Source organism: Danio rerio, chromosome 12 (assembly GCF_049306965.1).
Source record: "Danio rerio strain Tuebingen ecotype United States chromosome 12, GRCz12tu, whole genome shotgun sequence".
In the NCBI taxonomy this organism is placed as follows: domain Eukaryota; kingdom Metazoa; phylum Chordata; class Actinopteri; order Cypriniformes; family Danionidae; genus Danio; species Danio rerio.
Window position 1 is genome coordinate 37,150,519 of NC_133187.1, and position 22,656 is coordinate 37,173,174.

General features: G+C 37.4%; 1 protein-coding gene and 1 long non-coding RNA gene across 5 annotated transcripts in view; one reads left to right on the forward strand and one right to left on the reverse strand.

The window, feature by feature from the left end:
- Positions 1-22,656, forward strand: part of ndst2b (N-deacetylase/N-sulfotransferase (heparan glucosaminyl) 2b) — a 149,900-nt gene that overhangs the window by 36,892 nt on the left and 90,352 nt on the right. The gene's annotated exons all lie outside the window — the stretch shown is intronic.
- LOC141376848 (uncharacterized) overlaps positions 10,674-22,656 on the reverse strand; it is an 84,198-nt gene continuing 72,215 nt past the window's right edge. Inside the window, exons 2-4 of one of the 2 annotated variants that reach the window (XR_012388113.1) lie at positions 14,698-14,811; positions 12,840-14,606; positions 10,674-12,415 (exon numbers count right to left, since the gene is read on the reverse strand). This is a non-coding gene — a long non-coding RNA (uncharacterized lncRNA). Of the gene's footprint in view, positions 12,416-12,839; positions 14,607-14,697; positions 14,812-22,656 lie in introns of those variants that run through there. The other variant, XR_012388112.1, reaches the window with a different exon arrangement.

A 22,656-nucleotide genomic window follows, 5' to 3' on the forward strand; every position in this document is an offset into this window, starting at 1 on the left:
TTTCCGGAACGACTTTACCGGTAAATTAAAAAAGTGCTGTTCACACAGGCGAGGACGTTACGGAATTTTTCCGGAAAAGAGCATTCACACATCCATTCCAAAATACCGGTAAATTCTGACATCATTAACCAGAAATGAGCTCTAAACGGCTACGCTTGTATTTGTAAATATTTGACTACATCACAAACTCTGTGGATGGATCAGTATTGTAAACAACTTTGATGAAAACATACAGAGAAACACTTTCGCATGTCAAGATGTACATGATATGGGTGTGTGCTGGCTCTTAAGGGCTGTTTCATGGGCACACGCAAAGCTTGAAGGTAAACAAACAACGACTTATCATAAGCATCTAAGCGATTATTAATTACACATTAAGATGAACATATAATAATTAATTAATTATTAATAAAAAAATTAATTCACCGCCACCTACAACGACAATGCCATCATCCATCGCGATTTTTTACATAAGACATCGTACTATGTCAAATTGTTCAACATAACCCAACCTTAGTGGACAATAGAAAAGAATATTTACTAAATTAAGATTTTAAATAATTGAAATACATCCCGGACGAGCCCCCAATTATATGTTACGTCCTTTTAGATGTTAATATTAAACTAGGAGTAGATGTCATAACATACATTAGTTTAATGTGTGTGACAAGCGGATGGAGAAAGAAATAAACTGAATACCAAATATCACTGCAATTATTTATTGCCCATACATCCAATGAAACCAGTGAAAATATATTATACAGTGAAAGAAAAATATTTACAATGATTAAATAATGAATTACCTGGGGGGAGAGGAAGTAGTTGAATGTGCTTAAATCAAAGAAATAACTATAACAAAACTCAGTAACTGTTTTAACCAAACTAAACTAAATATGAAAAGAAAAGCATGAAAAGAAACATCTTCAACATACCAAACGTCTTAACTAAACTGCTCTAACTAAAAACAAAACACACAGAAAACAGCACATTCTCCTGAACCTAGTGAACTAATACAAAATATACATCTGAGTGTCGTATATGTATATTGCGCAACTTACTCACTCCTACACCTCTCCGAGGTATCACTCAAACATGACAGTTAACTGGACAAGTTCACAAGCAAATACATTTCATTACTAAATCGCAAACTTTAGACAAGAGCATTAAACAAGCAAAACACGTTCTCTCAGACTAGCCCTCGCAAGAGACTGTCCTCATAGAGACCCACAGAAAGAATAAGAGCTAGAAGTGGCAAGAAGGAAAGAGACAGAGAGAGAGAGATCGCCATTACAGTTTGGGCTCGGCTTTTAAATGCTACGCCAACCAGCGATTGGTGGCTCAAACCCAGCGTCATCGGCATGCATGAAACAACACACCCACATACAAACAAACGCACACACTTATATAAAATACGTTCTGCAAGCGAACGTTACAGGGGGCTAATAATATTGAGCTTAAAATGGTTTAAAAAATAAATAAAAACTGCCTTTATTCTAGCTGAAATAAAACAAGTAAGACTTTCTCCAGAAGAAAATATATTATAGGAAATACTGTGGAAAATTCCTCGCTCTGTTAAGCATCATTTGGGAAATATTTGAGAAAGAAAGAAAATTCACTGGAGGGTTAATAATCTTGACATCAAAACTAAATAAATTTAATGAAAACAAAACATACAGTTGATTTAAAACTATATGCTCTTTTTTTATTCATTTGTTTGTTTGACTAATTATAGATTATTTAATGACAGGTTTATTCATCAAGAAATTTCAACGGAATTTTGAGAAATGCATATAATAAGAGCATATGTTCATTTTTTTTTTTTATATTACAGCTGTGAAAACAAACACCATTCATATTTATTTTATTCATTTTGTGAGCCAAACTATAATTAAAATGAATTTGACAGAACATGACACAAGTTCCAGCTCCTCATGTTTGCTTTTTTACTGTTCTCACTTTAAATTTGTGAATGTTATGATTTGCATAATTTACATATACAATGAGATCACATCAGCTTACAACAGTTTGACACTTATTTTATTACTTCTATAGTTGTTGTCCATTTTTGACTATAAAATAAGTCCTTTCTGCAAATGACATCTTTACTGTCACTGCAGAAATAAGAGCCTGAATCGTGGATTGTTGTGGAATAATGTGTATGCACTTTATATTTTTAGAGGAGTGTGTGTGAGTGATGAGCAGTAGACATGTTTTTGTGGCTCTGCACCACCATTTATGGTCTGAAGGGCCTGTCAGAGACACCAGCTCATTAATAACGAGTGGAAACACTGCTGGATTTGAACTTGAATGAACAGAAAGCGGATCATTAAACAGTCTGCAGGACTATAGATGTGTGTTCGGTCAATAGCAAATTGATGTTTTCACCATTTACTGCTGGGAAATCATGTATTTTTGTGCCTTTGTGTTGCTCTCAATGGTTTCTTTTGAATCCTTATGAACAGGCGTAATATATATATATATATATATATATATATATATATATATATATATATATATATATATATATATATATATATATATATATATATATATATATATATATATATATGTATATATATATGTTTTTTCATGGCATTGACTCGCTAGTCTTAAAGGGATAGTTCAGGCAAAATGGAAAATTCTGTTATCCTTTACTCTTTGCTCATTTCAAACCTTTGTGAGGTTCTTTCTTCTTTTAAACACAAAAGTAGATGTTTTTGAAAAAAGTAGTAAACCTGTAAGCATTGACTATGGAACTCAAAATATATTTTGTGTTCAGCAGAAGAAAGAAAATTAAAGTTTATAACCATTTGAGGCCGAGTAAACAGTGATTTCATTTTCATTCTTGGGTGAACTATCTCTTTAAACTCTCAAATGGTTTTGTTGTTTCAAATTAAATGTTAAATTAATTTTATTTGACCAAATTTGTAAAGTTTATGCCATGAAACTATTCTCGCACGGGCTGATAGGTCTGGAGATTGGTTACTGTCACTTCCTCAGCCAATAAGCTTGCTCCTCATTAATTTTAATGCACCACATCATTTTACGCTGTCAAGCTGTAGCGCATTTTCAGATATCCTCCTCCACCCCTGCTCTACTTATATATTATGTTTGCAGCAGCAGTGTGTTATATTCTCAGACGGCATGTCTGTGTATATACTAGTGTTGCAGAGGCCAGCTACTGAAGTGCTGAGCAGGTAAACCTCACTTCCCCGATCTCTGAAGGTGCTCTAGCGACAGACACTAGAGGCCATGGTCTTTAGCTTCCTTGGTAGAGCAATTGACTCCCATGCGGAAAGTCTCCGGTTTAATCCCAGCTCGGAGTGGGTTGGGTGTCGCAGGACCGGCGGGGTTACATTGGTGCCGTGAGCCAGATGGGAGTGAAGTTTAGGGGGGTGAGTATAGCAGAGGCCAGCTAGTGAAGTGCTGAGCAGGTAAACCACACTCCTCTGACCTCTAAAGGTGCTCTTTCGACATACACTAGAGGCCATGGTCATTAGCTTCCTTGGTAGAGTGACCAACCCCCATGTGGAAAGTCGGCGGGGTTACACTGGCAGTAGGTACATTACAGTACTCTGTACTTGCTCTAACATAAAAATCAAAGCAGCAGCAGTGTAGCAGATCTTTACCGCCAAGACCAAATACATTAACATTGCCATATACACATTCATTACTATACTAAATCCCAAGAATGTTCATACCAGAAATTTGTTTGTGAGAAAGTAAAAATAAGAGTGAATTTCAAAATTGTCCGTGTAGTGATCCTGACTTCACCATAATATCTTTAAACAAATGTAAAATCCTTAAAACTAAACAACTTGCCTTTTATAAATGAACAAAATGATATATTTTGTCTAGAGCCACAGTTCAAACTGCTTTTAATATAGCAAAACGATTACCTCTCTCATTATCAATAAATAAAATCAAATTAGATTTTAAAACCAATTTTTGCATCTCACCTGCTGAAGGTTTACTAGAACCAGCTTTACTGCCTTCGATTAATCACCCAGCACTACTTTAATCACATTTCTAACTTTGTTCCTTAAAATTGAGTGTATAGTAGTACATTTGTTTGGATATTTAATTGCCAATGCAACAAGAAAATTTAGGAAAAACAACATCTTGTCTCTCTCTCTCGCACACATGCACACACTTTTTTCTTAATCATTTTTTATTTTTGTCAGTTTCCAAAAAAAGCTACTTTTCTCGCATCTGAAATCAGTCTCAGTGACATTGTATGTTTCCCACTTCTTCCTGCATGGCTGCAAACTCAACATGTAGAAGGAATTCGGTGTTGCCAGCTGCCAAACCCCTAAATGCCCTCCAGTCCAGACAGCTGCCTCTTACTGACTCCCTCAAATCCTCCACAACCTCCTCTGCGTTCACATCAGACTGACAGAACCACCAACCTGAACATCAAACACACTGAAGGAGAGGATTATTAAATCTGATGCCTGCAAACGATGACGACAACCCTCTCTTGTGCACCGAAGAATCTCTTTCCTGGAAAATCTCATCAGTGCAACTGGAATTTTACATTTGCCCTCAAAAAATACCACAAAGATTTAATGTCCTCAATTTGAGACATGAAAAACATGTTTTCTAGACACCATGCAGAGAAACAGTGTGCCAAATGGCATATTAGAACAGCTATTACTCCATCACTCCCTTCACAGTTCACAATCAAACCTGAAAGGTCGAGTTCCCCGTGTGTTTCTGTACATTTAAAATGAGGTGTTGTATGGTACGATCTCAGACGAGATGGCTGCAGGGTTGTTTTGCAAACGTTTGCCATCATAGATGTGGAAAAGCAGGATTTATGCCATCAGGGAGACTGGGAAGTTGTCAATGAAAGCTCTTCCCTGCTGTGAACCCTGTCGCTATTTTGACACACTGTTGCAATATTCAAATCTCTCACAATGCAACACTCTCACTTCTGTCATCACCCAGAGATTTTATTTTGCAAGTTGTCCCACATAAATAACACAACGTGAGGAAAAAGTTCTAATTAACTTTTTGGATTTGCAATTTGAATATTACTTGTAAACTTGGTCTTGGTGTGTGAGAGGTTATTGCATCATTGCAGAGCATCCCATTTTTTTCATATAATATTGCAGTCAATATTCAAAAAGAGGTAAAATGATAGCCTGGTCTCTGCAAGAATGTGGCATGTTGGAGTCAGCAAGGCAACATTAGGATTTTGTTAGTGGTTTCCTGCAGTTCAGTGTGAAAATCTTCGATAGCTTCAATTTTTCTGTAATTCTTGGTTAGTTTTAAAATGATGCTTATTGAAAGAGTATTTCACTCAAACGTTAAAATTCACAAACCTCGTGTAATTCCAAACTTGCATGACTTTCTACTGAAGCCAAAAAAGGCTTTTGTCAGTGGTGTTTAGACCATACTGGATCCCAGTGATTGTATGGGCAAGACTTGTTATTATAGCCTGATTTCATGCAGCTGCCATTTTAAAAGCGAGAAACCCAGAAGTATCACCTGGAGTCACACAGGAACTGCATCCATGATAGTGTATTGTTGTGTACCTGACTGTATATCTTATCAGCGAAGAGAAAGCAAAACAAATTACACATCACTCTCTGAGTGACCCAAAGGTCCGTTCTGAATGGATAGTGAAATAAAAAGTGATTGTGGACCTAATTTTCTGCTAAGTTAAGTTCTTAAACACCGCTTATTTGCCATAGCATTCACCAGTGCTCAACAGAAGTAACTGTGATTGGCTGGGAAGGTCATCAGTTCACCGCACTTGATGTTTACCGAGTGCTAATGACTTGATGGATCTTCACAACTTTAAAACGCTCCAGTGTCTGTGTATCTGTGTTTGCACTCGGTAAAGAAGGTAAATTGATGACCTTCCCAGCCAATCACAGTCATTTTTTGTTGAGCACTGGTGAATACTATGGCAAATCAGCGGTGTTTAAGAACGTGCTCAAAAGCACTTAAATGTTAGCAGCAATTAGACGTTTTTTTATTTTTATTTAATTCAATAACGAAATCATCAGCTTTGTTTAATAAAGCACTCAACAGTGCTTCAATATTAGCAGGAAATGGAGGTTTTTAACATTTAAGTACCATGACAACAATATTACAGACAATACACTGTATTAAAGAGATGTTTACGCCATATCTGCACTTTGAAATAGCAGCAACAACTGGAGGATTGTAGTCTACAGCATGTTGTTGCAATGTTTACAGTGCTGATCTTCTACTTCTTTCTTTCCACTGCAGCCTCGCTTTCGTTTTTTAAAACGGCAGCCTATTGACTATGGTACTGCTTACATTTTAAAATGCATAAGGTATGTTTTGGTAATGTCTGGTGTAGGGCTGCACAAAATATAATTTCAGCATCGATACCGCAATGTGTAAATCTACAAAAGCAGTCAACATTCAATATTGCAATTCAGTATTGCAGTCAATATTCAAAAAAAGAGGTAAAATGATAGCCTGGTCTCTGCAAGAATGTGGCATGTTGGAGTCAGCCTGCCAACATTAGGATTTTGTTTGTGGTTTCCGGCAGTTCAGTGTGGGAAGCTCCTCGATAGCTCCAGTTTTTCTGTAATTCTTGGTTTTCTGTTCTGAAATGATGCTTATTGAAAGAATATTTCACCCAGAAGTTGAAATTCGCCACCCTCATGTTATTCCAAACATGCATGACTTTCTTTAAACACAATAGATGTTTTTGTCAGTGGGGTTTAAACAACACTGGATCCCAGTGACTTTGATCGTATGGGTATGAGCTGTTGTTATTATTGACTAAGGTACTGCTTACAATAGTGTGCTTTCATTTTAAAATGAGTAAGTTATGTGACAGTTACGGCGACGCAGTAGGTAGTGCTGTCGCCTCACAGCAAGAAGGTCGCTGTTTCGAGCCTCAGCTGGGTCAGTTGGCATTTCTGTGTGGAGTTTGCATGTTCTCCCTGCATTCGTGTGGGTTTCTTCCGCTTTCCCCCACAGTCCAAAGACATGCTGTACAGGTGAATTGGGTAAGCTAAATTGTCTGTAGGGTTTGAGTGTGAATGAGTGTGTGTGGCTGTTTCATAGAGATGGGTTGTGGCTGGAAGGGCATCTGCTGCGTAAAAACATGCTGGATAAGTTGGCGGTTCCGCTGTGGCGACCCCAGATTAATAAAGGGACTTAGCCGAAAAGAAAATAATGAATGAATGAATGAAAAGAATGAATGTTACAATCACAGCAAGCATTTTGCTGGTTTGAGCCTTGGCTGTTTCAGTAGGCATTTCTGTGTGGAGTTTGCATGTTCTCCCCGTGTTTGCGTGGGGTTCCTCTGGGTGTTCCGGTTTCCCCCACAAGTCCAAACACATGCGGTATAGGTGAATTGAATCGACTAAATTGGCTGTGGTTTATAAGTGCATGTGCGAGTGTATGGATGTTTCCCAGTACTGGGTTGCGGTTGGAAGGCTGGAATAGTTGGCGGTTCATTCAAAAAACTTGTCAGTAAATAACATTTTTGAGTGAACTATCCCTTTAAGCCCTCAGAACGTAGTATGATTTGGCACATGAAACCATTACTGTCATCATATTTCAAGTCTGCCGTGCCACTGTAGCTGTTGACTGTGTCATGTTAATATAAAATCCAGTCTCGGGCTGTCTTCTCCTGTCCGTCTTCCTCCAGTGTCTCTTCTCCATCCAGCTGTTGAGTTAATTGGTTTTCCCTCCAGCCTATGAAGGAAAGTAATGAGACTGCGGTTGGTACATCGGGACCCTCCGGCAGCAATCTACTGGGGGAAAACTTAATTTTTCAGCGCTGTTCCATCTCATTCCTCAGCTCAGCGATTCCATCACGAAGCCAATTCACACTGTTTTCCGTCCCCTCCCAGTACCTCATTACTCTCCCCTGTTCTGCCGACGTGTATTTTCACATTTCACGTCAACTTTTTTCTTTTTTTTACGCCGTCGTTTCCGTTTGCAATCAGAGCCGGGCTTTAATTAGAAGTACACAGTGTTTGATTGCTGGAACATGCTCAGAAATGTTGGAAGGGCTGTAATAATGGCGCTCAGTCGCTGCTTGCCAACACCTACAACAGATGTTATCACCTCCCTTCCGGAGGCTGTTTTTTCTTTCCTTAGCAAAGTTACTTGGAAGAAAAATTAGAAGAGCACCTCTTAACCTAACAGAACACCTGAGGGTCTCCTTTCTCAATTTACTGCTCCGTCTCACGTCCCGACTGGCGTGTTTTGATGGCAAACGTCCTTCCTTTAGGAACTTTTACAGGATTACATGCCTGCCGGTGTCGACAGGTCTCACATCAGTGGTAAACTGTTTCCTAATGAGACGCTAATTACAGCCTGATAAGGTCAAAGCCGCAAGGTCTCGCCGTAATTAGCGAAATATTCAGCATTGCAGTACTCGGTGTAGTTGGAGATAAATGAGAATATTAATATGGGCATTGAAGGGTGTGATTCGCTCAAGGTGAGTTCAGCCTTTGACAGGACCAGCATACGAAATTGCACTCGTAACACTGTCTCAGTTGCATTCGACACAATGGATGTTGACAAGCTGACAAATTAGATCTTTAAGTCGTAGGCTTCCCTTGAATAAACAATTTTTGGAGCCGTAAATCACTGTGATGCTTGTGCTATTGTTTCACCCACTTAGCAGTCTTGTCTTGAATTAACATATAGACTTTTGTTCATTTTGATGAGTGCCTAAAGAACTTTGTCTGGGTTTTGTTACTGAATTAAAAAGCGTGTTCGTTTTGGAATGAAGCAGTGAGTTTGACATTTACATGTCGCTGTGAAGCAATGCTAAGTATTTACAGTGAATTGAGCTCCAAGTTGCCATCTGTAAATGATTGTTTCCAATGAAGCAGGGCCTCAATTTGACCCCTGGTGTTGGGGCCAACCAAAGTTTTGGTGAATTAAGCTGACGACTTTGGAAAATGCTCTTCATCGACTTCTCTGAATCAACATTGATTAAATGTACATCAAATATATGACCATAAAAACAGCTCATGATATTATGAATTAAAGGGCAGGGTAATTATAGTACATTAAATCCATTAACTCTTTCCTTACAGTTCATGGAACTTTCCATTTATTTAAGACAGAGTTATTTCAAATATTAATATATTTTAGTTTGTTTAGATATTTATGAAATAAATTACTTTCTCTGGTGACATTTTAATGGAGGGATAAAACAGAATTTGTTCAAAAAAAAGTCACATTTTAATATTTGTATAATGTATATACACTCACAGGCCACTTTATTAGGTACACCTTACTAGTACCAGGTTGGAGCCCCTTTTGCCATCAGATCTGCCTTAATTCAGCATGGCTTATATTCACAATGCGCTGTAAATATTCCTCAGGAATTTTGGTCCATATTTCCATGATAGCATCACGCAGTTGCTGCAGATTTGTCGGCTGCACATCTATGATGTGAATCTCCCATTTCACCACATCCCAAAAGTGCTCTATTGGATTGAGATCTGGTGTCTGTGGGGGCCATTTGAGTGCAGTGAACTCATTGTCATGTTTAAGAAACTAGTCTGAGATGATTCACACTTTATGACATGGCGCATTATGCTGCTTCAGAAGATGGGTACACTGCGGTCATTAGCGCATTGACATTGTCAGCAACAATACTAAAAAGGTAGGCTGTGGCATTGACACAATGCTCAATTGGTACTAATGGATCCAAAATGTGCCAAGAAAACATCCCCCACACCATTACGCCACCACCATCAGCAGCCTGAACTGATAATACAAGGTAGGATGGATCCATGCTTTCATGGTGTTGACGGCAAATTCTGACCCTAATCACGACTCATCAAACCAGGTGACATTTTTACAATCTTCTATTGTGCAATTTTGGTGAGCCTGTGTTAATTGTAGCCTCAGTTTCCTGTTCTTAGCTGACGAGAGTGACACTTGGTGTAGTCTTCTGCTGCTGTTGCCCATCTGCCTCAAGGTTTGGTGTGTTGTACGTTTAGAGTTGCTCTTCTGCATACCTCGGTTGTAACTATAGTGGTTGTTTGAGTAACTGTTGCCTTTCTATCAGCTGGAACCAGTCTGGCCATTCTCCTCTGACCTCTGGCATCAACAAGGCATTTATGCCCACAGAACTGTAACTCACTGGATAATTTCTTGTTTTTGGAGCATTCTCTGTAATTTCTAGAGATGATTGTGTGTGAAAATCCAAGTATATCAGCAGTTTCTGAAATAATCAGACCAGCTCTTCTGGCACCAACACCCATGCCACGTTCAAAGTCAATTAAATCAACTTTTTTCTCCATTCTGATGCCCAGTAGATCGTCTTGACCATGTCTACATGCCTAAATGCATTGAGTTGCTGCCATGTGATTGGCTGATTAGAAATTAGCATTAATGAGCAGTTGGACAGGTGTACCTAATAAAGTGGCCGGTAAGGGACATTTAATATTGATTCAAAACATGTATCATAAATAACATTATAGCAAACTTAAATGCAAGCCACTGACTCCAGTATTTTGAGATTCAGAAATCATGCTATTACAGGGCAATCAAAATGAATACTTTTGGTATTAATGAAACAACATTGAACATAGTTTACAACATTTTTACCTTTCCTAAAGCATCGGCAAACAGTTCTGAAGTGCATTTAGTTTTTTAAATATTGATTAAAATCTACTTTTAATTAGTTTTATTTATACTTTTTTGTTAAGCTTAAATCAATCCTTTTGAATTAATTTAAGAACAATTTTAATGAAATATGCTTTGATCAAAGTCAGGTTCAGACAGGTTTTCACTGGCTGCACCAGCTGAAATCTGTGAATATTCCTGCATGAAAACTATCTTTCTAACTATATTTCTTTGACGGCTGTTGTGTATTTTGCCTCATATAACAATGCAGTTCCTGAATATATTAAATGACATTCCGTTTCCCAAACCTCGCAGACAAGGAAACATCTCATTTCCTTTGGCCTGCATGTTGTAGCACTGCTGGAAAATCGCATGCAAGTGCTGCTGTGCATCTTTTTTTTATTCTCCTCCCCCCTTTCTGTTCCTCCTTCCCTCTCTTTTTCTGTTGGCTTTAAAAGAAAGAGACTTTGGCACAGCTTTGACAGGCCGACAAGTGAAATACCTTCAGTGGAAGAGATAAAAGGAGTCTGGTGTCCAGCGCTTATGGAGGAGGTGCAGATGAGCTTGTTTCTGAGCACTTCAGCTTACAGTCATGATGTGGGGGGAAAAAGACACACATTCATGGCTCAAGACTGTGAATAAATGGTTGCTTTAGCCGCCTTTTTGTCTTGCCAGCGCATCTCAATTTTGTTTTTCGGTTGCAATGGCACCTCTACCAATTTGTCGAATGGATCTGCTTAGTAAATCTGATGTCTGGGGTCACAGTTTCTGGGTTCAAATTAGAGCTACGGTGGCAAACCAAATCTAAAAATGATTCTGCACTTATTCTGAGATTGGTTAAATCTGCAATTAAACTATACACTCAAATGCTTACTAAAAAGAGCAGTTGTAAGTCACCGTTGCTTTTTTGCCATAGGATTATTGTAAACAGCTGCCTATGAACACACTTGTGATTCACTTAAACCTTTCCTAACTTTATATTAAGTTCAAGTGGTATGTATAAAGAATTAGAGGCAAGCACAGTGCTGCTGTTTCTGTAGTATACAGTTTCATCTGCTGGTAAAAACTATGCTCCGAATCAATGAGAGTATTGCAATGCATTCAGAAAATCGATGCAGATTCAGTTCTTGACCTATTTATTGCCAAAGCTCTAGTCCAATTCGGTCAGCTTCCAAATGAGAAAAGCAAATTGTATGCTAGCTATGTGTTTTAATTCTACTGAACGTCATGATTGGAATTGGTTCATTCCTAATTTCAGGTTGTCAGACAGCAATTCACCTGTTATTATTATTAAAATATAAATCCAAGGGCTAGTTTACACCATGATTTTGTAAGAGATTCGGTTTAATATGTGATAAACATGAATGGCTACTGAGATAGTTTTCTCAATTCAGATGGTAGAGGCTTGGACTGGAAAAATATACTAAATGCTATCACAACTTCACAATGTAGAGAAGATTCTGTAGCATATGAGATTCATTGGTGAACACACCAAAAGAAGAACTGAACAGCTCAGTTTGCATGAGCTGCCTGCTGGAGGAAACAATCAAGAGTCCGAAAGCTAGAATGAATGCAATCCAAAAATTAAAATAGTTTGAAGCCAAGTGAAAACACTGTCATTCTTTACAACACTGATGAGGAAAATAGCTGGCACAGTGTACAACAACAACCATGTTAGACTTTTTGTTCCACAAAACTTCTATTATCATGGTTATACTTTAATAACACCTATCTACAGTAGTAGTAATTTTGTCAATGAAAATAACGGTCGAAAAATGTTTGCTGCCTATAGCTTAACACAAACAGAAACTTGACAGGTCTCCTACAGCAGAAACATGAATTAAAACTATGAATGATCGCTCTCTAATCAACTCATTAATGAACAGTGCTGTTGACAACTAAAATACAGTCAAAAACGATACAGATACGAGGCATAGGTGAACTAGGCCTAAAAACTTTTCCATTTTTGTTATAGTCTGCTGCATTGCGCTGTTCATTCATTAGATAAACTGATTGGAGTGCGTTCATTCAGTCCCCTTATTGACGCAGCAGACCTGACAAGTTTCTGTTTTAATAAAATTCATTTTCATTGACGAAATTAACACTGCACCCAATGAGAACTAGGGTTGGGTCGAAAGATGATGCCATCGTCCATTGTCGATGGCCCATAGCCATCACGATGCTGAGTCAGCATATCGATCCTCCGCCCTGCTCCATTTACACTAATACGTCTGTTTTAAAATGACATTTTAGAAGGAAAACGATCCACGTCCACACTGGTGTTTCACCTAGCATTTCTGAAAAACCCTCCTTCCACACTGTACCGCTGAAAACAAACATCACATGACACAAACACACACATACAAACATTCTATCATGCGCTGCAGCTTTAGCAGTCACCCCAGAGAGAAGTGCACATCAGACAGTTCACCAAGGATGTACCCCTGGATCATGTCTCACTATAGTTGTTGAACGTGATATTTAATTAATCTTGTTTCTATCTAATGACTCTTCGATCTTTGAATCTATAACGTGTCACAGCGTCAGTACATTGCTCTTTAAAGGGCACCTAGGTTACCCCTTTTATAAGTCTTTTGTCTCGAATGTGTCTGTAAAGTTTTAGCTCAAAACACCCATCAGATCATTTATGATACTTTTTATGAGTTTCTCTTTTATATCTTTTTGTATCAGGTAGCGGTTTTGTTAAGGCTACTTACAAAAACTTACAGTTGCTTTGCGCACATCCAGTCTTATTGATGATATGATTATACATGTGACTATCGTGAGATGTTAATACGCAGCTGTCAATCAATTCGGTGGGCAGAGGGACCGCACTCCTACGTCAAGTTGTGGTCGGTCTGAAAACCGCTCCAATTGGTCCACCGTTTTTGTGTTGTTAAATTGAAAAAAAGGACTGGGTGTGTTTATATCACCCCATTATGATGGTCTATATACTATACCTACACATATGTCTTTCCAAACAGCTTGAAAAGTAGATTTTTCACCATAGGTGCCCTTTAACTTTCACGCTTGCACCTAGTAATTTTAACAAAAACCTCAGATACTGTTGGTTGGTTCCTGTTGGTTTTGCACCTTTTTTAACAACCAAGTTTGTCGACGCCATTATAATGACACGGATCACTCTACTTATTTGTGCTATAGTCCCACGAAAAAGTGATTGACAGGTGGTCATTTTTGTGATAGACACACCAATCTGATTTCCAGAACTAGGACATGTTCCTGGATTATCATCTACTGTATGTATGTTGATCCATGAACAAAATTCACATTATTCAATGAAAATTAAGGGATACGTTTACAGTTTATGTTAAGTTTAGGCTTATGGTTAGGTTTGTGCACTTCTCTACATGATTGTTAACTATTATTCCCCTCCTATTTTGGGAATAGTTAAAGTTATTGTTGGGTTTGGGGGTAGGAAACTGATATGGATTACATTTTCTAACAAAAAGTGATTAAGGATCAACATTCTGTTGATGTTAATCCAGGATCACATCGTGCTTGGCAAAATGATGACTTGCATGATAGACAAGTCTGATAATATTTTTTTCTTAATGAAAATAAACATCTAATTATCAAATCATGCTGTTGCTTCACTCAACAAAACAACCGTCAAATGTGCATTTTTAGGACCCTAAACGTGTGATATTATTAATATCACATCTATAATGTTACCAAATCAGGTGTTGGTTCCACCATCTGTAGAACTTACTGGCACTGATGCCACTGCTCTAAAATGTTAGTCTGGAGGCCTGACATTGAGCTTCTTGTGTGGAGTTTCAGTCCAAGCCTGCGAGTGTACTGTCTTTGGCAGCCCTTCATTTTCGCACCATTGCGTCCAAGGTTGTGCATGAGAGAGTTTCTGTGCCAATGTGAAAATCAAATGGGAATCCAGATCTCTCTCTCTCTCTGCGCCCTCATCTCCTGACAGCAGCTCTGCAGGCCAGTCTCACATCAAAAGCGCTCCAACCAGACGGAAATGACTGGAGCAATTTCTGTAGCAAGAAAATTACACAAGAAGGACGAAATGTTTACTCAGACGTGGAGCGGAATCGAGATGAAATGAAGCTAAATGACGACTCAAACCTGTTTTTTTTGGGAGCATATTCTGTTTAGGCAGGGCTTTGTAGATCTGATGGGGATCTGTTGGTATGACCTTCAGCGAAGTGAATAGTTTAATGGCCTGTGAAGGACAGCGGTCTGAAATGAGGAGGCAAGAATGTGTGAGCCTGGTGGGACAGCACATTTATCAAAAGCCCTAAACCTTGAATCTAAGCGTCGTGTGTTCTGTTGAGTGCTTGTGCCCCGAGGCCCATCACAGCATCAGTCGTAACTGTCTGGAAAAGATGAATGGTGAAGATCAGCCTGTTGTGGGCTCTGTGAAATAGGAAATATCTTCAGGAATGTATTGAGCTGATGTCACTTTGTGTCTTCACAATTGGCAATGCTAGTTACTGGTGTCTTTCCTGTGTCCACATAATGGTTTTTTATTCATGTATTATAATTTTTTTTTAATTTTGTTTGAGTTGTCGATCTCATTGATCTCATTTCTGACTAGAAGTAAATTATAATAAAAAAAAAAATATATATATATTTATTCATTCCTTCGTTTGGTCTTTTTTCGACTTTGTCCCTTCATTAACTGGGGTGGCAACAGGGGAATGAACCACCAACTTATCCAGCTTATGTTTTACGCAGCGGATGCCCTTCTAGCTGCAACTCATCACTGGCTTGCTGCCAGCCATGTAGGCGAGTTCGCTTTCGTTTATTAATTAAATCAAAACATAGTGAAATGCAAGTTTTTAAACTTCTGACTGGAGGACTAAAGATTTAAAGACTGGCTTAGTCTTATTGCCACGTTGCAAGAACTACAGATTATTATAACCTGGTTGGGGCTGAATAGCGTCAAATCGCATATGGAATCGAATAGCCACCAATCTAAGATGCGCAGACGCAGCCAGCAGCTTCCCATATCAATGTTTGGCGCTACGGCTGCATTAACAACCTCAACCTCCACTGCTTTGCCCTCAACATCGACTGCTCTCCCGATGCAAAGCACTGCCAGCAGTAGTCCTAGCAGCATCGTCAGCAGGTGTGTGACAGGCTTCAGACAGCGGAAGCTATGCGCCATCACCACCGCTACATTGCGAGCTAAGGTGCTGTGGTGTTTAGACCTAAGCCGCTTTTTCACTATCGTGCTGAACCATTCTTTATGCTGAACTGTTCCATTCCATGCCAAACCGTGCTGTCTGATATGGTTTCATTTTCCAGTGTCGTGCTGCAACAGAGCTCTTTTTAACCTTATACAAAACTCATCAGTAGTTGCCTTAAAATACAATGTAAACAGATATTTCATTTACACTACTAAAGTTGCAGCTCTAAGTCGTGCTGGTAATAATTTTTTGTGAAGGTATTAAAAAAGATGGTACTGTCAAAGGTGTTAAATTCAACTTAAGAAGTTCTGTATATACAGTTGAAGTTCAGAATTATTAGCCCCCCTTTGGATTGTTTTTCTTTTTTAAATGTTTCACAAATGATGTTTAACAGAGCAAGGGAATTTTCACAGTATGTCTGATTATGTTTTTCTTCTGCAGAAAGTCTTACTTGTTTTATTTTGGCTAGAACAAAAGCAGTTTTTAATTAAAAAAAATAAATTAATTAAGGAGAAAATGATTAGCCCCTTTAAGCTATATATTGTTCTAAAGTCTACAGAACAAACCTTCATTATACAATAACTTGCCTAATTTCCAATTAACCACCTAGTTAACCTAATTAACCTAGTTAAGCCTTTAAATGTCACTTTAAGCTGTATAGAAGTGTCTTGAAAAATATCTAGTAAAATATCATGTACTGTCATCATGGCAAAGAAAAGAAATCAGTAATTAGAGATGAGTTATTAAACCTATTATGTTTAGAGATGTGATGAAAAAAAAATATTCTCTCTGTTAAACAGAAATTGGAGAAGAAAAAAAAACAGGAGGGCTAACAATTCTGACTACAACTGTACACCGGTAATGCTCATGTCTTTGACTTGTAAGGGAAACTAGAGCACCCAGTGGAAATGCACACGAACATGGGGAGAACATGCAAACTGCACACAAAAATGCCAACTGACCCAACCGAGGCTTGAACCAGCGACATTCTTGCTGTGAGACTGTGCCGCCTACTTATTTATCACTATTTTTTTATTCTATTCAGAAATGGATATTATAAATTGGTCAACAATACTGTGCATATAAAGATTAATTATTCCACTTTTTATTTCAGTAAGATAACATAAATGTTGTTTTCACATAACACTCCATTCAGATGGAGGGCAGGTAGTGAGTCTTCAACATTGGAATTGCTATTGGAACATCAAAATGTTTCTGTTTTATGTTGTTTATAATTGCTTAAATCAAACAAAATAAGAAATGCCAAACAGCTTTTGTATAAAACATTTTTGCTCATAAAGGGAAGAAAGTTTAAGAAACTGGCTGAAAAACTGAAGAAAAGGCAACATGTAATATGTTTTCAATACATCCATGTGTACAAATTTTATTTTTTTTGAACTCGATTAGTTTGACCACCAATAAAGATGATATGCAGGCCTAGCTGTGTTAATGTGTTATATAAAAATCAGATACAAACACCACCACACTTATACAAAATCCAGGGGAATATAAATAACCTACCCTGCCATGTAATCGCTGCAATAAAATATCTGTTGTTTTGCAATAATCCAAGTTTTTACTGGAGTTTTGGCAAAATAAACAACCCTAGCGATACCAGATGCGCAGCAGCAGTGAATGTTTGTTGATGGTAAGTTTATCGACAAGACAAAAACCCTCATAAGACCCTTATGAGAAAAACTAGATGGTTATTATTGTGGAGCATGCTTTTCCCCGACACAAAAGTAAATAAATGTTAATGTAGACTATGCGTCCACACTTTTGCTTTCATCTGTTATTTCGTGATGTGATATTTATAATAAGCATGCTTTTGAACCAGGGTGTGAATTACAGGCGGGTTTGGGGGATTGACCGCTCTAATTAATGTCTGATACCCCTGAAGTAGGCCAAGATGTATGGGGGGTCAGTCCTTTAATACTGAGAAATATTTCAATCTGATTAGTATAATTAAAATAATAGATAAATATACATTTGACCACTCCTATAAGGATTCAAACCATTGTGAATGCATAATAGCGCCAATCAGTCTATTTGAAAAACAAGGTTTAATGCCCTGATAGACATCATGTTCACAAGACTTCAAATTAGACTCATAGTTTTAGTTTAACCTACAGTAAAATCTGAAATAACATGAGAATACTACAGGTTAGAATACGTTAAATATCCCTCAAAACACTAAAAACTGAAATAAGCTTTATTAATGAACTAGAAGTAATTAAAAATAAATACATAAATGACAGAGGCATGAATACTAAATAAACCACCCTGATCGTCAATGTATTATTCGCACACTGTTTTGAACCACACAGTAAAGTGAATAATGTATAGTACAACTCTTTGTTAATGAATGCTACAGAATACTGTAGCGACTGATAAACTGTAATAAATACTGTAAAGCTAGTCTAAGCTGTGGTGCATCGTGATGTATTATTATAGCATAGAAAACTGAAGCCTATTGAATAGGTTGTTTATTACTACAGTTGTGTTGTACCACAGCAGCAGTATAATTACTACGACAGTTTAATTCAGGTAATTACCTATAATATGTTTCCAAACACTATAGTATATACTATAGTATTTTTCATGTAACGTAATAGCTTAATGTTATACAGTGTCCACCATCTCGATGACAGGCAAATATATTTTAGTCCAGATGAAAACTCTGCCCTGTTCATGATATAAGGATCATGCCCAACATATTTACTATTTATATCTCTTTTAAATATGGTATGAATCATAAAAATAAGAACTCTCCTCTATGTATCCCATTAAGTTTTTTACTTCATGCCCTCCATCTGAATTTCATGGGTCACCAGAACCACGTGATTGCAAACAACCTATTTCCAAATCTGATAACAGAGTAGAGGAAGTGGTTTTATTTTTATTTATTTATTTTATTTTTATTTTTTTCTCTCTTTATTTTAGGAGTGTGGCTAAGCATATTTTGCCCATGCCATCAATGCTGAGGTCATCAGATAAGGACAGGTCAGATGGCAAATGGTCAGATTTTGATTAAAGATTACCGAACAACAGAGTTTTTTTTTTGTGGATTAAATTGCACAGTTGAAAGAAAATAAATATACATGTTGATTTGAAAATATTTTTAGCTTGGACTGTGGTCATGGTGATCCAAGTTTGGGGAAGATGTATACGTTAATAACTGTGATGGTTGGGTTTTGGTTTGCGGAAGGTGTAGATGTTATTAACGATGATGGATGGGTTTAGTTTTGGGGAAGGTGTTGACATTAATAACTATGATGATTGGGTTGTGGTTTGGGGAAAGTGTAGACATTAGTAACTATGATGGCTGGGTATAGGTTTGGGGAAGATATAGACGTTAATAGCTGTGATGGTTGGGTTTAGGTTTGGGGAGGGTGTAGATGTTAATCATTTTAATGGTTTGTGTTTAGTTTTGGGGAAGGTGTAGACATTAATAACTATGATGATTGGGTTGTGGTTTGGGGAAAGTGTAGACATTAGTAACTATGATGGCTGGGTATAGGTTTGGGGAAGATATAGACGTTAATAATTATGATGGCTGGGTACAGGTTTGGGGAAGGTGAAGACAACTATGGTGGTTGGGTTTAGTTTTAGGGAGTGTGTAGACGTTATTAACTATGATAATTGGGTTTAGGTTTGCGGAAGGTGTAGATGCTAATAACTGTGATGGTTGGGTTTAGTTTTGGGGAAGGTGAAGACGTTAATAACTGTGATGGTTCGGTTTAGGCTTTGGGGAAGTTGTAGACGTTAATAACTGTGATAGTTGGGTTTAGTTTTGGGAAAGGTGTAGACGATAATAACTATGATGGTTAGGTTTAGGTTTGGGGGAAGGTGAAGACGTTAATAACTGTGATGGATGGGTTTAGTTTTGGGGAAGGTGAAGACGTTAATAACTGTGATGGTTCGGTTTAGGCTTTGGGGAAGTTGTAGACGTTAATAACTGTGATAGTTGGGTTTAGTTTTGGGAAAGGTGTAGACGATAATAACTATGATGGTTAGGTTTAGGTTTGGGGGAAGGTGAAGACGTTAATAACTGTGATGGATGGGTTTAGTTTTGGGGAAGGTGAAGACGTTAATAACTGTGATGGTTCGGTTTAGGCTTTGGGAAAGGTGTAGACGTTAATAACTGTGATAGTTCGGTTTAGGTTTTGGGGAAGGTGTAGACGTTAATAACTGTGATAGTTCGGTTTAGGTTTTGGGGAAGGTGTAGATGTTAATAACTATGATGGTTGGGTTTAGTTTTGGGAAAGGTGTAGACGATAATAACTATGATGGTTGGGTTAAGGTTTGGGGGAAGGTGAAGACATTAATAACTATGATAGTTGGGTTTAAGTTTGGGGAAGATGTAGACGTTAATAACTATAATGATTGGTTTAGGGTTGTGGTAGGTGTAGATATAGTCAAAGGCCACTGGCACTTTTAGAGTTAAAAAAAAACAAAGCTAAATTAATGACTCCCGATGATAAAAACATCTTCATTTTAGGGTGAACTATTTCTAAGTTGTGAATGATTTTCACAAAGCTTGTATGTGTAGAGAATATAAAGCTCTCATTCATGCAGTATTCAGATGCATGCTTAGTTCTGGCTCTGTGATAATAATTGCACATTCAATTATTTAAAGGTCTCTGGAAATGTGTTTGTGTTTCTGAGAAAACTGAAGCACTCTTTGTGGTTCATTCAAAGAGTATATCAATTCAGTAAGCATCAAAGACATTGTAATTAGAGATACTTTATGTGTGTCTGTGCTATATTAGTTTGTGGTTACTTCATTGACAGCTGATTCAAAAACCAAACTAAGTTTAAGGCCCAATCCCAATTCTATTTGTGCACCTCTATCCCTATTAGCACCTGCAAACATTATCCTATGTCATCGCGATCTCTTGCTTCATATGAAATCGACGATTGTGACTGCTGTAGTTATTCCAGTTGCATTATTTTTTTGGTATTTATCTTCAGAAAATCACCGAAGGCATATATCATGTTATCATAATGATATAATTTGGCAATAAGATCATACCTGTACTGTGTATTTAACAGTGGCCATATTCATCTGTGTAAACATACAAAAACAACATTAACATTATAGCAGACACAGTAAAAAGCCCATTCCCAGCCACTAGACATTACTGACAGGGTATTTGAGTGTCATCGAGTGTCAGAATATTGTGGAACTGCTGTATAGGAGTTATTATTGGGGATTTTAGATAGCGAAATTTAGCAGTTTTTAATTTAGCTAGGTAAAACAAGAACGCGGTTATAAGAATATATTAAAACATGTGTTTGTTGTAAAAATTCATAATAATGACAAAAATACTAATTTGTGGATCTCCTTACCTCAGGGTGCAGCTGTGGCTGATGTATTCTGGGAAATTTTCTTACCCCTTGGTTCTAGTGTGGTCCTGAAAAATCTTCGTTCGTAGGTGTATCTACCCCTTGCCCTTAGGCCTACGCCTTCAAGCTAAAGAGAATTGGGACACCCCTACCCCTTCACGGGAATGCGCAAAACGAGGGGTAGGGGTGAGGGGAAGGACTAAGGGGTAGAATTGGGATTAGGCCTGAAGGGGACGTATATAAATATCAGATTTTTTCCAATTTTAAGTGTTATAATCAGGTCCCTGGTGCATCACCAACCCGGAAAACATGATAAGGGACAAACCAGATAAGCATTAATTGTTAAGCCTTAATCTGCAAGTATGCTAAGATTTAGCTCCCCTGTGACATAGTCACATAGGGTCTCGTATTATATATTACAACTTAATCTGCACAAATCTGTCAACTATTTATGTTTAAATGATGTAAAATGGCTTTCAAACTCAAATTGTTAGTATTTAACTCTGAATAAAGCACATGAGGTGTACCTGAGCTGATCATTGTCAGTTTTCTGTTGTTCAGCTGCATAAAATAGAAGCTGTTTCTAAAATATTAATAAAAGGAGTTGGTTAGCACAAAAACTAATTTTAATATAGAACATTTTTCTTGTATCGCGTGCCTTTGCTTTTGTTTAGAACATGATTTAAATCAGCCATTAGGCTCGATCGTCAGACTCGCTCCTGTTGGTCCTCAATCTGGCAACCTTAGCTTGCGTGTGTTTTGATCCAGGAATGCAATACCTAGTTCAACCACTGTGTGTAAAACTTACATACTGCACCGTAAAGATAAAAGAGTTGTTCTAATAGATTCTAAAAGGTTTATTTGCAAGACCAGGTTTAAGGTGCAAGGTTTATTTATTTTTAGAACAGAGCAGTAACTCCACTACACCAATATGTATTTATTTTATATAATTTTGCATCACCTTTTGAGTATAATTAATGTGGCATTTTGAAAAACTACTAAACTTTTTTTTTTTTTTTTTTTAATAAAAATTTTTCGGAAATCATAAAAAGTAAATTTTGAACACATGAGACCTAAATTCGAAGAATATTTGACAAGACTGATGTTTTTACTGTATTATCTATTAAATTGATTTTGGTAAATTTTATTTTATTTCTATACACCATATATCTAGGATTTAAAATTTAAAGTACGTCTCTAACAAACTGGTAAAACAATAAAATAAATCCCAAACTTCAACATGAACAGCACTTTAAATAAATCATGACTCAGCATGAAAAACAACCAGTCCTCTAATCACCACATAAAAGCATCGTATATTAAACGTTCAAGAATTTAAAGAGTGCATTTTAATGAGAATTTAAATGAGGATTTTTTTTTCTTCAACAGAACTCATTTCATTTTGAAAATAGCCTCCTTTTATAACTGCTTTTATTATTTTTGAATGCATTCAGACGATCTTCTGGTCCGATGGGACAACTTTTAGTTTAGCTCAGCATAAATCATTGATTTGGATTAGACCATTAGCATCTCTTTCAATTTC